Consider the following 18824-nt stretch of genomic DNA (forward strand, 5'->3'; position numbering starts at 1 on the left):
GTGGATGTCACTGCAGGAGGGTTGGCTTTGGACACACTGTGGTTGGCCATTGATCATGTGACACATGGTGTGTTTGGGACACTGGATGTCCCTGCAGGAAGGTCTCCTTGGGGACATCTTGGTTTGGATGCACCGTGGCCAGCCATCCACCATCTGGCACGTGGTTCCCTTCTGGCACTGGATGTCCTGGCAGGAGGGTAGGGTGTGGAGACACCGAGGCCACCCATCTGTCATCCTGCACGTGGTGCCTTTGGGACAATGAACATCCCCGCAAGAAGGTCTCTGAATGGAGGTCTTGGTTTGGATGCAGCGTGGCCAACCATCCACCATCTGGCATGTGGTTCCCTTCTGGCACTGGATGTCACCGCAGGATGGTCGGTGCTGGACACACCGTGGTTGCCCATCGGTCATTTTGCACCTGCTCCCTTGGGGACAGTGGATGTCACTGCAGGAGGGTTGGCTTTGGACACACTGTGGTTGGCCATTGATCATGTGACACATGGTGTGTTTGGGACACACAATGTCCCTGCAGGAAGGTCTCCTTGGGGACATCTTGGTTTGGATGCAGCGTGGCCAACCATCCACCATCTGGCACGTGGTTCCCTTCTGGCACTGGATGTCCCGGCAGGAGGGCGCGATGTGGACACACCGTGGTTGGCCATCGGTCACCTTGCACGTGGTCCCCTGGGGACAGTGGATGTCACTGCAGGAAGGTCTCCTTGGGGACATCTTGAACTGGACGCACCGTGGCCAACCATCAACCATCTGGCACATGGTTCCCTTCTGGCACTGGATGTCCCGGCAGGAGGGCGGAGCGTGGACACACTGCGGTTGGCCATCGGTCACCTTGCACGTGGTCCCTGGGGGACACCGTGCATCGGTGCAGGATGGTGGCACACCGGGCCCTTGTTTTGGGATGGGATGGCTGTAGGAATGTTTTTTGCTTCCCGCCCAAGCCAGAGAAGCTGATTGGTGGTGGGACAGCCCTCTCTGCACGCAACGGGGCCAACCACCCGCCATCCGGCACGTGGTCCCCTTGGGACACCGGAAGTCGCTGCAGGAGGGCGGGTTGTGGATGCATTTGGGCCAACCGCCGATCATCTTGCACACGGTGCCTTGGGGACACTGGATGTCGCTGCAGGAAGGGAGGGGACCGATGCATTTGGGCCGCCCGCCCAGCATTTTGCACGCCGTCCCCTTTTGGCACCGGATGTCCTCACACGTCGGCGTTTTGGGGACGGGTGGCGAGGGGGACGGCTTCGGCGGCCCACACCAAGGCCACCCACCCACCACGTGGCACACGGTGCCCACCTGGCATTGGACGGCGTCGCAGGAGGGTGGGTTGTGGACACAGCGCGGTTGGCCGTCGATCATCTCGCACGAGGTTCCTTGGGGACATCGGACGCCCTGGCAAGGTTGCGTTGGGGACATCTGGGTTGGGACACACTGTGGCCAACCGTCCACCATCTGGCACGCGGTTCCCTTCTGGCACTGGAAGATGTGGCAGGAGGGTTGGTTTTGGACACAGTGAGGCCACCCGTCCACCATCTTGCACGTGGTCCCTTTGGGACAGCTGATGTCACCGCAAGAAGGTCGCCTTGAGGACATCTTGGTTGGGACACACCGGGGCCACCCATCCACCACCTGGCACGTGGAGTCTTTGGGACACGGGTGGTGGCGGCACGAAGGTGGCCCGTGGAGAGGCGGAGGTGGTGGCGCTTCCCTCTGGAAGAGCTGCTTGCGCACGCACTTGGGCCACCCGTCCACCATCTTGCACTGGGTCCTCTTGGGGCAGCGAATGGGCCGGCAGGAGGGCAGGAGGTGGACACATTTGGGCCAACCACCCACCATCTTGCACCACGTGCCCTCACTGCAGCGGAAGAGGCGACACGAGGGCGTGGGGAGGCACTTGGGTCTCCCGGCCACCATCTGGCATCGCGTCCCGCCCTTGCAGGGGAAGTTCTGACACGAGGGAGTGGGGACGCACTTGGGCCACCCATCCACCATCTTGCACTGGGTTCCAGTTCCACACTGGAAGTTCTTGCATGAAGGGAGTGGGACACATTTGGGCCACCCGCCCACCATCTTGCACTGTGTCCCAGTTCCACACTGGAAGTTCTCACAGGAAGGGAGTGGGACGCACTTGGGCCACCCGTCCACCATCTTGCACTGGGTTCCAGTTCCACACTGGAAGTTCTTGCATGAAGGGATTGGGACACACTTGGGCCACCCATCCACCATCTTGCACTGGGTTCCAGTTCCACACTGGAAGTTCTTGCATGAAGGGAGTGGGACACACCTGGGCCACCCATCAACCATCTTGCACTGTGTCCCAGTTTCACAGTGGAAGTTCTTACAGGAAGGGAGTGGGACGCACTTGGGCCACCCGTCCACCATCTTGCACTGGGTTCCAGTTCCACACTGGAAGTTCTTGCATGAAGGGAGTGGGACGCACTTGGGCCACCCGTCCACCATCTTGCACTGGGTTCCAGTTCCACACTGGAAGTTCTTGCATGAAGGGAGTGGGACGCACTTGGGCCACCCGTCCACCATCTTGCACTGGGTTCCAGTTCCACACTGGAAGTTCTTGCATGAAGGGAGTGGGATGCACTTGGGCCACCCGTCCACCATCTTGCACTGGGTTCCAGTTCCACACTGGAAGTTCTTACAGGAAGGGAGTGGGATGCATTTGGGCCACCCGCCCACCATCTTGCACTGTGTCCCAGTTCCACACTGGAAGTTCTCACAGGAAGGGAGTGGGACACACTTGGGCCACCCGTCCACCATCTTGCACTGGGTTCCAGTTCCACAGTGGAAGTTCTTACAGGAAGGGAGTGGGACACACTTGGGCCACCCGTCCACCATCTTGCACTGGGTTCCAGTTCCACACTGGAAGTTCTTGCATGAAGGGAGTGGGATGCACTTGGGCCACCCGTCCACCATCTTGCACTGTGTCCCAGTTCCACACTGGAAGTTCTTGCATGAAGGGAGTGGGACACACCTGGGCCACCCATCAACCATCTTGCACTGTGTCCCAGTTTCACAGTGGAAGTTCTCACAGGAAGGGAGTGGGACGCACTTGGGCCACCCGTCCACCATCTTGCACTGGGTTCCAGTTCCACACTGGAAGTTCTTGCATGAAGGGAGTGGGACACACTTGGGCCACCCGTCCACCATCTTGCACTGGGTTCCAGTTCCACACTGGAAGTTCTCACAGGAAGGGAGTGGGACACACTTGGGCCACCCATCCACCATCTTGCACTGGGTTCCGGTTCCACACTGGAAGTTCTTGCATGAAGGGAGTGGGACACACTTGGGCCACCCGTCCACCATCTTGCACTGGGTTCCGGTTCCACACTGGAAGTTCTTGCATGAAGGGAGTGGGACACACTTGGGCCACCCGTCCACCATCTTGCACTGGGTTCCAGTTCCACACTGGAAGTTCTCACAGGAAGGGAGTGGGACACACTTGGGCCACCCATCCACCATCTTGCACTGGGTTCCAGTTCCACACTGGAAGTTCTTACAGGAAGGGAGTGGGACACACTTGGGCCACCCGTCCACCATCTTGCACTGGGTTCCAGTTCCACACTGGAAGTTCTCACAGGAAGGGAGTGGGACACACTTGGGCCACCCATCCACCATCTTGCACTGGGTTCCAGTTCCACACTGGAAGTTCTTGCATGAAGGGCGTGGGACACACTTGGGCCACCCATCAACCATCTTGCACTGTGTCCCAGTTTCACAGTGGAAGTTCTCACAGGAAGGGAGTGGGACACACTTGGGCCACCCATCCACCATCTTGCACTGGGTTCCAGTTCCACACTGGAAGTTCTTGCATGAAGGGAGTGGGACACACCTGGGCCACCCATCAACCATCTTGCACTGTGTCCCAGTTTCACAGTGGAAGTTCTCACAGGAAGGGAGTGTGACACACTTGGGCCACCCGTCCACCATCTTGCACTGGGTTCCAGTTCCACACTGGAAGTTCTTGCATGAAGGGATTGGGACACACTTGGGCCACCCATCCACCATCTTGCACTGGGTTCCAGTTCCACACTGGAAGTTCTTGCATGAAGGGAGTGGGACACACCTGGGCCACCCATCAACCATCTTGCACTGGGTCCCCCCCTTGCACTGGTAGTTTTCACACGAGGGCAAGGGGACACACTTGGGCCCGGCGTCTGACATTTTGCACGTGCTCCCTGGTCCGCACCGCACCCCACGGCAGAGCTTGGCTCCACTCTGGGCTGGCGGATCAGCACCTGCGGGAGAAAAAGCAGGAGCTGAATGAGCAACAGCCCAACCCCTTATGAGACACCAGAGAACCCCCTCCCACTGGGTGGGGCAGATTCTTTTGTTGTCCACTGAGGCTGAATTCCCCATTGAGTTTGTTCTCCTCTCACTTTAACTCTTTCCTCCCTTGGGCCCGTGCTCTTTGGAAGATTTTAGGGTGTTGATTCCCCAGGGGCTTCAATATGTCTTGAGCACTCACTGTGGCTCCTTCTGAAGGGAATTTGGGGCTCAAAATACCAAATTTGGGGTTGGAGGGGCAAAAGGAGAAGTGCAAGGAGAAGATGGGTGGATTTTGGGGCTGGAAACGTCAAATGTGGAGCTGGACAAGCAAGAGGAGGGGTGGGATGAGAGAGTGGGTGGATTTGGGGGTTAAAATGCCATATTTTGGGATGGAGAGGTAAAGGGAAAGGTGGAAGGAATAAGTGGGTGGATTTGGGTTTGAAAATGTTGGATTTGGGTCTGGAAATGTCAGTTTTGGAGTTGGGGATGGAAAAGGAGAGGCAGAAGGAGAGGGTGGGTGGATTTGGGGGTGCAAATGCCAAATTTGGGGCTGGAGATGCAAAGGGAGAAGTGGAAGGAAAAGGTGGGTGGATTTGGGTCTAGAAATGCTGGATTTGGGTCTGGAAATGCAAAGGGGGAGGTGGAATGAAGATGTGTGTTGGTTTGGGTCTGTAAAGGCCAAATTTGGGGTTGCAGAGGCAAAAGGAGAAGTGCAAAGAAAAGGTGGGTGGGTTTGGGGCTAGAAATGCCACATCTGGGGTTGGAGAAGCAAAGGGAGAGGTGGAAGAAAAAGGTGGGTGGATTTGGGGGTGGAAATGCCAAATTTGGGGCTGGAGATGCAAAGGGAGAGGTGGGAGGAAAAGGTGGGTGGATTTGGGTCTGGAAATGCTGGATTTGGGTCTGGAAATACCAGATTTGGAGTTGGGGATGGAAAGGGAGAGGCAGAAGGAGAGGGTGGGTGGATTTGGGTCTGGAAATGCCAAATTTGGTGCTGGAGAGGCAAAGGGAGAGGTGGAAGGAGAAGGTAGGTGGGCTTGGGTCTGGAAATGTGGGATATGGGCCTGGAAATGGAAAAAGAGAGGTAGAATGAAGGGGTGGGTGGATTTGGGGGTGGAAATGCCAAATTTGGGGTTGCAGAGGCAGAAGGAGAGGTGGAAGGAAAAAACAGGTGGATTTGGGGCTGGAAAGGCCAAATCTGGGGTCGGAGACAAGGTGGGGCAGGGCAGGGCAGGAGGAGATGGGCGGAGCTGGGAGGAGGGAGAGGGGCAGGCTGGAATTTGGGGGAAGAAACGGGGATTTTGGCCAAACGGGACTCACCGCACTGCACCAGGAACCAAAGCCAGAGGAGCAACGTCTGAGGAGGCCCCATCTGCCCCACACGTTGGGGAGAGGAATGTGAGACCCAGGCCTCTGGGCCCCCCACCCTGCCCCATAGACCCCATAACTCCCCCAAATCCTGGCTCCACCCTGCCCCATAGACCCCATAGACCCCATAGACCCCCAAAATCCCAGCCCCACTCTGCCCCATAGACCTCATAGACCCCATAACCCCCCCAAATCTTGGCCCCACCCTGCCCCATAGACACCATAGACCCCATAATCCCCCAAAGTCCTGGCCCCAGCCTGTCCCATAGACCCCATAGTCCCCATAAACCCCCCAAATCCGGGCTCCACCCTGCCCCATAGAACCCATAACCCCCCAAAATCCTGGCCCCACCCTGCTCCATAGACCCCATAGACCCCATAGACCCCGTAACCCCGCCCAAATCCTGGCCGCACCCTGCCCCACAGACCCCATAACCCCCCCAAAATGGAAAGGGGTCCCTGATGTCCGGGACTCACCGTGCCGGGGCCACGGGGCTGTGATTCCTCCAAGGGCTCCGGGTTTTTGTAGGGGCCAACGGGGTGGCGTCAACCAATGGCGTGCTGGCTCCGCCTGCCCCCCTCCCCCCCCCCCCAGTGCCACCCCACTGGTCCCTGGGGAGGGGGGCAGGGCCTGGGGGGCACCTTGGGCCCCAGGGCAGAGATAAGATCTGGGGCTTGAGGGCTCTGGGTGCCGGCTGGCGCCAGTGGGGCGCGGGGTGTGGGGGGGTGGGTCCTCTGTGGTCTCTCCCTCTGTCTGTCTGTCCACCCAGTGATGCCTCCAGCCATCTGTCCGTCCGTCCGTCCATCTGTCCATCCAATGATCTCTCCATCCCTCTCTCCAGCCAACGATCCCTCCATCCCTCCCTCCAATGATTCATCCCTCTGTTGGTCCCTCCGTCTGTCCTTCCTTCCCTCCCTCCATCTGTCCTTCCCTCCCTCTGTCTGTCCTTCCATCCCTTTGTCTGTCCTTCCCTCCCTCCAATGGTCCCTCACCTCATCCCTCCCTCCTTCTGCTCAACCCTTCACCCACCCACCCATCCCCCTGCCCGTCTCTCCCTCCGTCTGTCCATCCACCCATCCCACCTTCCGTCTGTCCATCCCTCCAGCCATCCTTCCATCCAACCATCCCTCCGTCCCTCCACCTCTTCCTCCAACCATCCCTCCATTGAACCACCCACCCAACCATCCAACCATCCCTCCATCCCTCCCTCCATCCCTCCAACCATCCCTCCATCCTTCCAGCCATCCAACCACCCTTCCAGTCATCTCCCTCCATCTCTCCATCCCTCCCTCCATCCAACCATCCCTCCACCCCTCTTCCTCCATCTCTCCAACCATCCCTCCAGCCATCTCCCACCATCCCTCCAACCATCCAACCATCCCTCCCTCCACCCCTTCCAACCATCCAGCCCTCCAACCCTCCAAAAACCCAACCATCCCTCCAGACAACTTCCTCCATCCCTCCAACCATCCAACCACCCTTCAAGTCATCTCCCTCCATCCCTCCATCCCTCCAACCATCCCTCCAACCATCCAACCATCCCTCCAGCCATCTCCCTCCATCCCTTCCACCATCCCTCCATCCCCCCAGCCATCCCTCCAACCACCCAACCATCCAGGCCTCCAACCCTCCAAACATCCAACCATCCATCCAACCAGCCCTCCATCCCTCCCTCCATCCAACCATCCCTTCACCCCTCTTCCTTCACCTCTCCAACCATCCATCCAGCCATCTCCCACCATCCCTCCCACCACCCAATCATCCCTCCCTCCACCCCTCCAACCCTCCAGCCCTCCAACCATCCAACCATCCCTCCAGACAACTTCCTCCATCCCTCCAACCATCTCTTCATCCCTCTCCCTCTGTCCCTCCAACCATCCGATCACCCCTCCAACCATCCCTCCATCCCTCCAGGCATCTCCCTCCCCCCCCCCCCTCCCCCTCCCCCCAGGCACCCCTTCCCCCCCCCTCCCCGGACCCCGGGGGGGGCCGGGCCAGGCCCTGTTTGGGGACACTTGGGTCCCTCTGCTCTCCTGCGCCGGATAATTGGGGCTGCGACAGGGCAGGAGCCTTTTGTTCTCCGGAACAATAGATAAGGGGGGGGGGGGGAGGATGGGGGGGGTACCCACGGACCCAGGTGTCTTTTGGGGGGGGTGGGGTGTTGGGCAGGGCCCCATGGAGCACCCGGGGACCCAGGCATCGGGAGTGGGGGGGGGGGGCCACACAGGACACCCAGGTGTCTGGGGATGATACCCCAAATGTCACCAAGGAGTCCCCCAAACATCTCCTCCCCTCAACCCCTACCCCCCCCCCCAATCAACCTGTTCTGAGGGACTCAGCCAGCTGGGGACCCCCACCCCCCCCAAAAAAAATGGGGCTCAGGCATCTGGGGACCCCCACACCCCCCGAAAAGGGCCTCAGCCACATGGGGACCCCTGCCCCATCCCCCCTAAAAAGGGACACAAGTGCCCCCCCCCTCCCCAAATTAACTGGGCCTGAGGGACCCAGGGATCTGGGGACACTTAACCCCCCCCCCCAAAAAAAAAAGGGGCCCAGGCATCTGGGGACCCCCCCAAAAAAGAACCCAGCTATCCGGGGACCCCCTCCCCATCCACCCACAAAAAGGGACCCAAATTCTCATCACCCCCTCCCCAAATTAACCAGCCCTGAGGGACCCAGGTGTCTGGGGACCCCCACCCCGCCAAAAAAGGGACCTTAGTGCCCCCCCCTTCCCCAAATTAACAGCCCTGAAGGATCCAGGCATCCAGGGACCCCCCACCCCCCCAAAAAAAAATGGGACCCAGGCATCTGGGGACCCTCCACCCCCCAAAAAAAGGGACCTTAGTGCCCCCCCTTCCCCAAATTAACTGGCCCTGAGGGACCCAGGCATCCGGGGACCCCCCACCCCCCACCCAAAAAACAGGGCCCAAGGATCTGGGGACCCCCCCAGAAAAGGTCCCCATCCTCCCGGGGACCCCCATCCTCCCTAAAAAGGGACCCAAGTACCCCCCCTCCCCAAATTAACCAGCCCTGAGGGGCCCAGGCATCTGGGGACCCCCCACACCCCCCCAAAAAAACCGGGGACCACAGATCTGGGGACCTCCCCCAGCCCCCCAAAAAAGGGCTCCAGCTACCCGGGGACCCCCCCCTCACCCCTCCTCACCCCCCCCACCCGGGTGCGGGTCAGCCCCTCCCCCGTCGCCGTTAATTGCTGAGTAAATGAACAGGCGGCACCGGGGCATCACGGTCCGGAGAATCCCCAAACGAGGGGGCCCGGACACTTGGGTCCCCCCCCCGGAACCCTCCCCCCCCCCCCGATATTTGGGACCATCCCCTTGGACGCTTGACACCCCAAAATGCTCCAGGGGATCGTGAGCGCCCCCCCCCCCCCCCCCCCCCGACTCTTGGGTCCCCCTTTGGATACCTGTGGGTTGGGGTAGGGGGGTCTTGGGGGGCCCTGGGTAGATTGGGGGGGGGGGGTGTGTGTCTCTGGGTTGGTTTAGGGGGTCCTTAAGGTGGTTTGGGGGTTCCTAAAGGGGGTTTGCGTGTTTGGGGGGGGGGGGGGGGCTGAGAGTGTTCCCAGGGGGGTTTGGGGGAGGAGGGGGAGATCCCTGGGGTGGTTTAGGGGGTCCTTAAGATGGTTTGGGGGGTTCCTGGAGGGAGTTTGGGGGGGTTGGGGGGGCTGAGAGGTTTCCCAGCGGGGTATTGGGGGAGGTCTTGGGGGAGTTGGGGGTTCTCTGGGCAGATTGGGGGGGGTCTCTGACGTGGGTTTGGGGTTCCTACAAGGGTTTTGGGGGAGTCTGGGGGTTTTGAGGGGGGGCTGAGGCGATCCCCAGGGGGGTTTCGGGGGGTCTTGGGAGAGGAGTGGGGGTTCCTGGGTAGATTGGGGGGGTGTCTCTGGGGTGATTTGGGGAGTCCCTAAGGTGGTTTTGGGGTTCCTAGAGGGGGTTTGGGGGTTTTGGGGGGGCTGAGGGTGTCACCAGGGGGATTTGGGGGGGTCTTGGGGGAGGAGGGGCAATACCTGGGGTGGTTTAAGGGGTCCTTAAGGTGGTTTTGGGGTTCCTAGAGAGGGTTTGGGGGTTTTGGGGGTGGCAGAGAGTATTTTCAGGGGGGGTTGGGGGGGTCTTGGGGGAGGAGAGGGGGTTCCTGGGCAGATTGGGGGGGGTCTCTGGGGTGGTTTGGGGGTTCCTAGGGGGGTTTGGGTGTTTTGGGGGGGGCTGAGGGTGTCCCCAGGGGGGTTTTGGGGGTGTCTTGGGGGAGTTTGGGGTTCTCTGGGCAGATTGGGGGGGTCTCTGGCGTGGGTTTGGGGTTCCTACAAGGGTTTTGGGGGAGTCTGGGGGTTTTGAGGGGGGGCTGAGGCGATCCCCAGGGGGGTTTCGGGGGGTCTTGGGAGAGGAGTGGGGGTTCCTGGGTAGATTGGGGGGGTGTCTCTGGGGTGATTTGGGGAGTCCCTAAGGTGGTTTTGGGGTTCCTAGAGGGGGTTTGGGGGTTTTGGGGGGGCTGAGGGTGTCACCAGGGGGATTTGGGGGGGTCTTGGGGGAGGAGGGGGCAATACCTGGGGTGGTTTAAGGGGTCCTTGAGGTGGTTTTGGGGTTCCTAGAGAGGGTTTGGGGGTTTTGGGGGAGGCTGAGAGAATTTTCAGGGGGGGGGTTGGGGGGTCTTGGGGGAGGAGAGGGGGTTCCTGGGCAGATTTGGGGGGTCTCTGGGGTGGTTTGGGGGTTCCTAGAGAGGTTTGGGGGGTGTTTGGGGGTTTTGGGGGGGCTGACAGGGTTCCCAGGGGCGTTTGGGGAGGTCTTGGGGGAGGAGGGAGGGTCTCTGAACAGATTGGGGGGGCTTCTGGGGTGGTTTAGGGAGTTCCTAAGGTGGTTTGGGGGTTCCTGGAGGGAATTTGGGGGTTTTGGGGGGGGCTGAGGGTGTCCCCAGGGGGGGGTTGGGGGGTCAATGGAGGGGGGTGCAGGGATTGCTGGGGGTTGTTTAAGGGGTGTCTGGGATGGTTTTGGGGTTCCCGGGGGGGATTTGGGGATCCTCTGGAGGGTTTTGAGGGTTCCAGGAGGGTTGAGAGGGTCCCCGGGGCAGTTTGGGGGGGGCCCTCAGTTGGGGTTGGGGGTCCCTGGTGTGATTTTGGGGTTCTCTGGAGGGATTTGGGGAGTCCCTTGGAGGGGATTGAGGGTTTAGGGGGAGTGAGAGGGTCCTTGGCGGGGGGGGTGGGGGGTGGGTGTTGGAGACTCCCCAAGGGGATTGGGGGGGTCCCTGGGGTGGATTAGGGGGTCCCCAGAGGGGTTGTGGGGGGGGGGCCCTGGGATAGTTTAGGGAGATACTGGGATAATTTGGGGGGTCCCCGGGAGGGTTTGGGGGATTCGGGGGGACCGTGGGGGTCCCCGGGGGGGCTGGAGACACCCCCGGGGATTTGGGGGGGGTCACTGGGGTGATTTGGGGGGGTCCCCTCGTGGGGCTTGGGGGGATTCAGGGGGGTTGAGGAAGTCCCGGGAAGGTATGGGGGGGTCCTTCGGGGGTTAGGGGGGTCCCTGGGGTGGTTTAAGGGGTCCCAAGGGGGATTTGGGGGGGTCCTTCGAAGGGTTTTGGGGGGGTTCTGGGGTGCTGAGGGGGCCCTCGGATGGGTTTTTGGGGGGGGGTCCCTGGGGGGATTGGGGAGTCGTTGGGGTAGTTTAGGGGGGTACTGGGATGATTTGGGGGGGTCCCCTGGAGGGATTTGGGGGCTTCAGGCCTGTTAAGGGGGTCCCTGGGAGGGGTGGAGGGTCCCGGGGTGATTTGGGGGATCCCTGGAGCATTTTGGGGGGGTCCCTGAGGGGTTTAGGGGTCACCTGACATGTTTGGGGGGGTGATTTGGGGGATCCCTGGAGCACTTTGGGGGCCCCAAGGGGGTTTAGGGGCACCCCAGGGAGCCCTGGGGGTTCCTCGAGTGGTTTGGGGGAACCCCACGGTGTTTTGGGGTCCCCAGGGTGGAATGTTGTATTCTGGGGGGGGGGGGGGGGGGGGCAAAGGGGGGAAGAGAAAAGCACCAGGAGAGAAAACAATTTCTTTCCCCTATTTTATTTTTTTTTTTTTCCGTTCCTTTATGCCGGAAGGAGCCGGGGAGCTGCAGCAAACTGGGGGAAGAAACGAGGCTTTTGGGTCTGTCGTGAAGGAATCATCCCCCTGTATTACCCTGAACCCCCCCGCCCCACCCCGCTGCCGCAATCCCCCCAGGATTCTTCAGGTGGGACCTCCCCAAAATCACCCAGAACCCCCTGGGGTTCCCCGTCACATCCCCACCAGCACCTCGATCCCTTGAAGATGCTCCAGTTGGGAACCCCCAAAATCCTGACACCCCAACACCAACCCAACCCCAACCCAACCCAACCCCAACCCAACCCCAACCCAACCCCAACCCAACCCCAACCCCAACCCCAACCCAACCCCAACCCAACCCCAACCCCAACCCAACCCAACCCAACCCCAACCCAACCCAACCCAACGCCAACCCCAACCCCAACCCAACCCCAACCCCAACCTCAACCCAACCCCAACCCCAACCCAACCCAACCCCAACCCAACCCAACCCCAACCCATCCCAACCCCAACCCAACCCCAACCCCAACCCCAACCCAACCCCAACCCCAACCCCAACCCAACCCAACCCCCAACCCAACCCAACTCCAACCCCAACCCAACCCAACCCCAACCCCAACCCCAACCCCAACCCAACCCCAACCCCAACCCCAACCCAACCCAACCCCCAACCCAACCCAACCCCAACCCCAACCCAACCCCAACCCCAACCCCAACCCAACCCCAACCCAACCCCAACCCAACCCCAACCCAACCCCAACCCCAACCCCAACCCAACCCCAACCCAACCCCAACCCAACCCCCAACCCCAACCCCAACCCAACCCCCAACCCCAACCCCAACCCAACCCCCAACCCCAACCCAACCCCCAACCCCAACCCCAACCCCAACCCCAACCCAATCCAACCCCAAACTCATAAAAACTTTAATTAAAAGGTGAAAAAATTCAATGTGGAACAGATGGGGTGGGACAGGGAGAGGGTTGAAAAGGGGGGGTGCACAGAAAAATTGCAAAAAGGGGTTGCAAAACGGGGTGCAACAAGGGCGGGGGTGTGAGGGGGAGGTGCAGGATGTGGTGTAAATTTGAGTGCAAAAATTGGGTGCGGGAGGAGGGTGGGAAAAGGGGGTTGCAGGAACAGGGTGTAAAATAGGGGTTCAAAAAGAGGGGTGAAGGAAAGAGGTGCAAAAAGGGGGGGGTCAAAAAGGGGTGTGTGTGTGCGTTAGCATGTATTTGCATATATTAGCATGTCTGAAGTGGGGCAGCAGATGGCAGCAGCGACACGAGGGTGGAAAAATGGTGGCAGGAGGGACACCCCCCCCCCCCCCCAAAAAAAGGACTCAGGATCACAGGGACAGCCCCCCCCTCCCTCAGCACTTACCTCCCAGTCCAACCCGTACAACCCTCACCAGTAACATCCTGACCAACCCCATCATGGCTGCAAAGCAAAGCGGGGGTCATGGGCGCCCCCAGATTCCTGGGTTATTCCTCCCTCCTTCTGCATCTCTAATTTGGAATTATTGCTCCGTTTGCAGCGGCTTTCATTCTTTTTTTTTTTTTTTTTTTTTCTTCCCTTTTTTTTTGCATTTCCACCGGGTTTAATCATTGCACCGTTTGCAGTAGCACTGGGGCCTGTTTTTTCCTCCCTCCTTTTGCATCTGCATCACTTTTAATTATTGCACTCTTTGCATTTGCACCCAGACTGGATTATTTCCCCCCATTTTTGCATTTGCTCCAAGATTACTCATTGCACTGTTTGCTTTTGCATGAAGTTTAATTATTTCTCCCATTTTTTTGCATTTGCACTGGGTTAAACCATTGCACTGTTTGCAGTTGCACTCAGACCGGATTATTTCTCTTCTTTTTTTGCATTTTCGTCTGGTTTAATCATTGTCCCATTCGCATTTGCCCTTGCGTCACATTTTTTTCCCCAGCTTTTGCATCTACATAATTTAAATTTATTGCACCATTTGCATCGAATTTAATTACTTCTCTCCTTTTTTTTTCACTGGCACTGGGTTAAATCATTGCACCGTTTGCATTTCCACGCAGCCTGGATTATTTCTCCCGATTTTTGTATTTGCACTGAGATTACGCATTGCACTCTTTGCTTTTGCATGAAGTTTAATTATGTCTGGGTTTTTTTTTGCATTTGCACCGAGTTAAATCATTGCACAGTTTGCAATTGCACTTGGGCCTGGTTATTGCTCCCTCCTTTTCCATCTGCATCATTTCTAATTATTGCACTGTTTGCATTTGCACCAAAACTGGATTATTTCTCCCCCATTTTTGCATTTTCACCGCGATTAATCATTGCACTGTTTGCATTTGCATGGAGTTTAATTATTTCTCTCATTTTTTTTGTATTTGCAGCGGGTTAAACAATTGCACCATTTGTATTTGCACTCGGACTGGATTATTTCTCTCCTTTTCTGCATTTTCTTTGGGTTTAATCATTGCCCCGTTTGCATTTGCCCTCGGGCCAAGTTTTTCCCCCCACCTTTTGCATCTACATTATTTTAAATTATTGCACTATGTGCATCGAATTTAATTATTTGTCTCCGTTTTTTTGGTTTTTTGGTTTTTTTTCATTTAAACGGTGTTAAATCATTGCACCATTTGCAGTTGCACTCAGCCTGGATTATTTCTCTCCTTTTTTTTGCATTTTCTTCTGCTTTAACCATTGCATAATTTGCAGTTGCACTTGGGCCTGGTTCTTCCTCCCTCCTTTTGCATCTGCATCATTTCTAATTCTTGCACTGTTTGCATTTGCACCCCAACTAGATTATTTCTCGCCCCTTTTTGCATTTGCACCGAGATTACTCATTGCTCTGTTTGCTTTTTCATGAAGTTTAATTTTTTCTCTTCATTATTTTTGCATTTGCAGCTGGTTTAATCATCGCACCGTTTGCACTCAGAGTGTTTATTCCTCCCTCCTTTTGCATCTGCATCATTCTTAATTATTGCACCTTTTGCATCGGATTTAATTATTTCTCTCTTTTTTTTTTTTTTTTTTTTTTTTTTTTTTTTTTTTTTTTTTTTTTTGCATTTGCACCGGGTTAAACCATCCCCCCGTTTGCAGTTGCACTCCGGCTGGATTATTCCTCCCCCTCTCTCCATCCCCTCTCTCTGACCTGGGCCAATCACCCTCCACCTCCTCCCCCCCCCCATAAATTTCAAACAAACCCCAGCAGAATCCTGCCGGGATCCGGGTTCCTTATCGGGGGGGGGGGGGGGGGGGGGGGGCGGAAATTAAAAAATAAATAAGAGCAGTTTTGCTTTTCGCGGGGGAAGCCGTTTGCAGATTGCGAAAGGTTCGGGAGGGGATTAACCCCGGGAGGGGGCGGGGGGGGGGGGAGCGGGGGGGGGGTAGGATTTTGCTTTTTGCAGAGCGCAGCCGAGGGGTTTGCAAACTGCGGCCTGTCCCGCTCGCAGTCGGCAATGGCTTGGGGCGAAAAAATTGTAAAAAAAAAAAAAAAAAAAAAAAAGAAAAAAATTAGGAAATGGAGTGAGATAGTGAAGGCGCGGGGGGGGGGGGGGGGGGGAGGGGGGAGTGTTTCCTTCAGCTCCGCTCGCCGCATCTCGGGTTGCAAAAACCAAGCGGGGGCCCCGCCAGCTGCGCTCGCCTTTCGGGGAAATTCGGAGCTCCGAATTTGTTCCAAATATTTGAATTTGTTCCAAATTTTTTTTTAAACTATATTTTTTTTTCCATTTTTTTTTTTTTTAAGCGGGGGGCAGTGTGTTTCGCTTTGCTTTGCTTTTTTTTTTTTTTAATTTTTTTCTTTTTTTTTTTTTTTTTTTTTCCCCCCCCCATCATGGCGACAGCAGAGACGTGGCCGCCCCCTCCCAACCCCCGGGGGAGGGAGACACCTCAGATTTCTGTTCCCCCCCGAGGTAAATAAAAAAAGCAAAACGTTTTTTCTCGCCGTTTTCTCCCCCCCTGCCCCCCCCCCCCCGGGATTTTGCACACTCGGGGCCGGAAGGGCGGGAAGGAGCCGGGGGGGGGGGGTTGGGCTTTGGGGTGCGGGAGGCCGCGCTGGGGTGTGCGCCGTCCCTCGCCGTGGGTCGCGATTCCCCTCGCCGTGGGTCGCGATTCCCCTCGCCGTGGGTCACGATTCCCCTCTCTGGGTCATGATTCCCCTCTCCGTGGGTCACGATTCCCCTCGCCGTGGGTCGCGATTCCCCTCTCCGTGGGTCACGATTCCCCTCGCCGTGGGTCGCGATTCCCCTCTCCGTGGGTCACGATTCCCCTCGCCGTGGGTCACGATTCCCCTCTCCGTGGGTCACGATTCCCCTCTCCGTGGGTCTCAGTGCCCCTCATTTCACCTCGCAGTGACCGCACCATCCCCCCGGACCTTTTTTCCGGCTCCTCTTTCGGGCCTTGACCCCCCCCCCCAGGGCCCCCCAAGTCATCTCCCCCCCCCCCCCCGGGGGGCCCCTCCCCCTCTTCCCCGGCACCCCCCGAAAATTTTCACCTGGAAATTGGAACTCGGGGCGTTGCCTCCGCCCATTTTTTAATTTTTTGTTGTTGTTGTTGTTCAAAAAAAGTCAATTTCCTCACCCCTGCCCTGGATTCATCCCTGCCCCCTCCTAGAACAGACACCTGGGATGGCGGAGAAAACATTTTTCCCAGGAAATCAAGAACCTCCGACCCCTCGCTAATATTTGGGCCAAAAAAGAGCAAATTCAATCTTCTGCTCGGGGACGCCGTCCAAAAGTGGCCAGTGATTAATGACCTGGAATTCCTGATGGATTCTGTTGGATTTCTGGAGAATTTGGTGCTCTGGGGACGCTCAGAAGTGTTCAGCGTTTCTGACGCAGGTGCCGAGAGGCCGGAATTAAGCGATTTATAACATTTTGTCTTTTATTTTTTAACCATTTTGGGTTTGTTTGGATTTGTTGGGGATAATTTAGAAATTCCGGGGGGATTTTCTTGAATTGCTTTAGAATTTTGCTTGAATTGATTTGGGATTTTGCTTGAATTGTCTTGGAATTTTGCTTTTAGTGCTTTGGGATTTTGCTTTTATTGCTTTGGGATTTTGCTTGATTTGCTTTGGAATGTTCCTTGAATTACTTTGGAATTTTGCTTTTATTGTTTTGGAATTTTCCTTGAATTACTTTGGAATTTTGCTTTTATTGCTTTGGGGTTTTGCTTGATTTGCTTTGGGATTTTGCTTGAATTGCTTTGGGTTTTGTTTGAATTGCTTGGGGACTTGCTCGAATCCCTTGGGGATAATTCACAAATATTTTGGGGTTTTTTCCACGATCTCTTTGGGATTTGTTATAAATGTTTTGAGAAAACGTCTAACTACTTTGGAATATTTTATAATTCATTTGAGATACTTTGGAGGTTTTTATACATACTTCCAGGGGGTTTATAATTGCTTTGGGGTTTGTTAAAATTGCTCTGGGATTTATTCTAATTAATTACATTGAGGGTTCAGTCTCATTAAGCCCTTCAGGACACTTCTCCGCGCTCTGATTGTGTCGCTGTTGCACAAACCCCAGAATTATTGTGGGTTTCTTGACTCGAGTGAATTTTTTTTCCTGCTGACTTGATGGAAGGAAAGATTTTGGTGGAAATAGATTGATTTTGTATGGACTTCACGGGAAACAGCTGTGTGTGGTTTTGTTTTTTTTTTATGTTTCAAAAACAAGAATATTGAAGGATCATTAAAAATCCCTCCCAGAGAGAGGGACAGTGGGTGCATGCAGACGTGTGCATGTGGCTGCTGCCAACTCAAGCAAGTTTCTGGCTTCAAAAACCCCGCAATTTTATTTATCAAGCAGCCAATCCTCCTTTTTTTTTTTTTTTTTATTCCCCCCCCTCCAACCTGTCCATTATTCTCTATTTGCTTTTATTCTCTCAGGGCGCCGCCGTCGCCCCATGTGCTGTAACACAAGAGCCGACGTTGTGTTTGCGTCGCCTCTGACAAGGTCTTTCCCCCACGGTAATTCCTCTGTGCTCCCACATTGCGAATAATTTGGGGGGTTTCGCCACGGGGAATATGTTGGGATGTTTCCCCACGGAAAACTGAGGTGTTTCGCCGTGGGAGAGGGGGTGGGTGGGGTGTTTGACCGTGAGAGACACGTTGGGTCAGTTGTTTCCCTGTGGGAAGATGCTGTGGGTGGGTATTTTCGCTGTGGGAAGACTTTTTGAGTGGGTTTCACCATGGGGAGACATGTTAGGTGGGTTGTTTCGCCATGGGGAGACACGTTGGGTGGGTTTTTTTCCCTGGGGGAAGACAACTTGAGTGGGTTGTTTCAGCATGGGGACACATGTTGGATGGTTTCCCCATGGGGAGAGACTTTGAGTGGGTTTTTCACCATGAGGAGACACGTTGAGTGGGTTGTTTCGCCATAGGAAGACACTTTGGGCGTTTTTTTTTCCCCATGGGAAGACACTTCAAGTGGGTTGTCTCCCTGTGGGAAGACACGTTGAGTGGGTTGATTCCCTGTAGGAAGACACTTCAGGTGGGTTGTTTCACCATGGGAAATAGGTGGGCACCTCATGGGGGTGTTTCCCCACCAACAGTGGGAACAGGGAAGACAAATCTTATTTTCCCCCCTACCCTAGAATTTACAAAACAAAACAAAAGAAGACCCCATAAACCCACAAGAAAAAAACTTTGTAAAAAGGGTTTATTGATTTACCCAACAGCAGGCAGCATTATACTGGAAACATTCAGTAGGACTAGTGCATTTCTGGGGAAAAATGGCTGGGATTTGGGACTGTTGATCTCAAATTTATGTTTAATTTGGCTCGAGGTGTTTATCTCGCTTTCCTTCAGGCCATTCCAGTGCAGATGGATCATCTCAGCTTCGGGCTCTACCTGACATAGATCAGGTCATTAAAATACCCCATTTTTCTCACCAATTTGAGGCCAGATCAAGCATTTATCTTGGTGGTTTTTTGGTTTTTTTTTGAAGGTCTTTGAGGCCGCGAGACCTGCTGCTGCAGATGCCCATCAGAGATCAGCGCTGGTTTTCCTTCCGCGCTTGCAGAAACTCAGCGTGAGGTTGGTGCCTCTGGAGGCGTGGAAACCTCTGCAGGAGTATTTACAAGAAGTGTGTGAACCGGCGTGTGGGCGGGCA

General features: G+C 56.0%; 1 long non-coding RNA gene across 1 annotated transcript; it reads left to right on the forward strand.

Moving 5' to 3' along the window:
- The first annotated feature begins 15786 nt into the window (after positions 1 to 15786).
- Positions 15787 to 18816, forward strand: LOC122153852. The gene is made up of 3 exons (XR_006165700.1): positions 15787 to 16550; positions 17600 to 17680; positions 18660 to 18816. It is a non-coding gene; the product is annotated as an uncharacterized LOC122153852 (long non-coding RNA).
- Positions 18817 to 18824: the final 8 nt, after the last annotated feature.

This window comes from Tyto alba, unplaced genomic scaffold, assembly GCF_018691265.1.
Source record: "Tyto alba isolate M040663 unplaced genomic scaffold, T.alba_DEE_v4.0 Super-Scaffold_24, whole genome shotgun sequence".
NCBI lineage: Eukaryota > Metazoa > Chordata > Aves > Strigiformes > Tytonidae > Tyto > Tyto alba.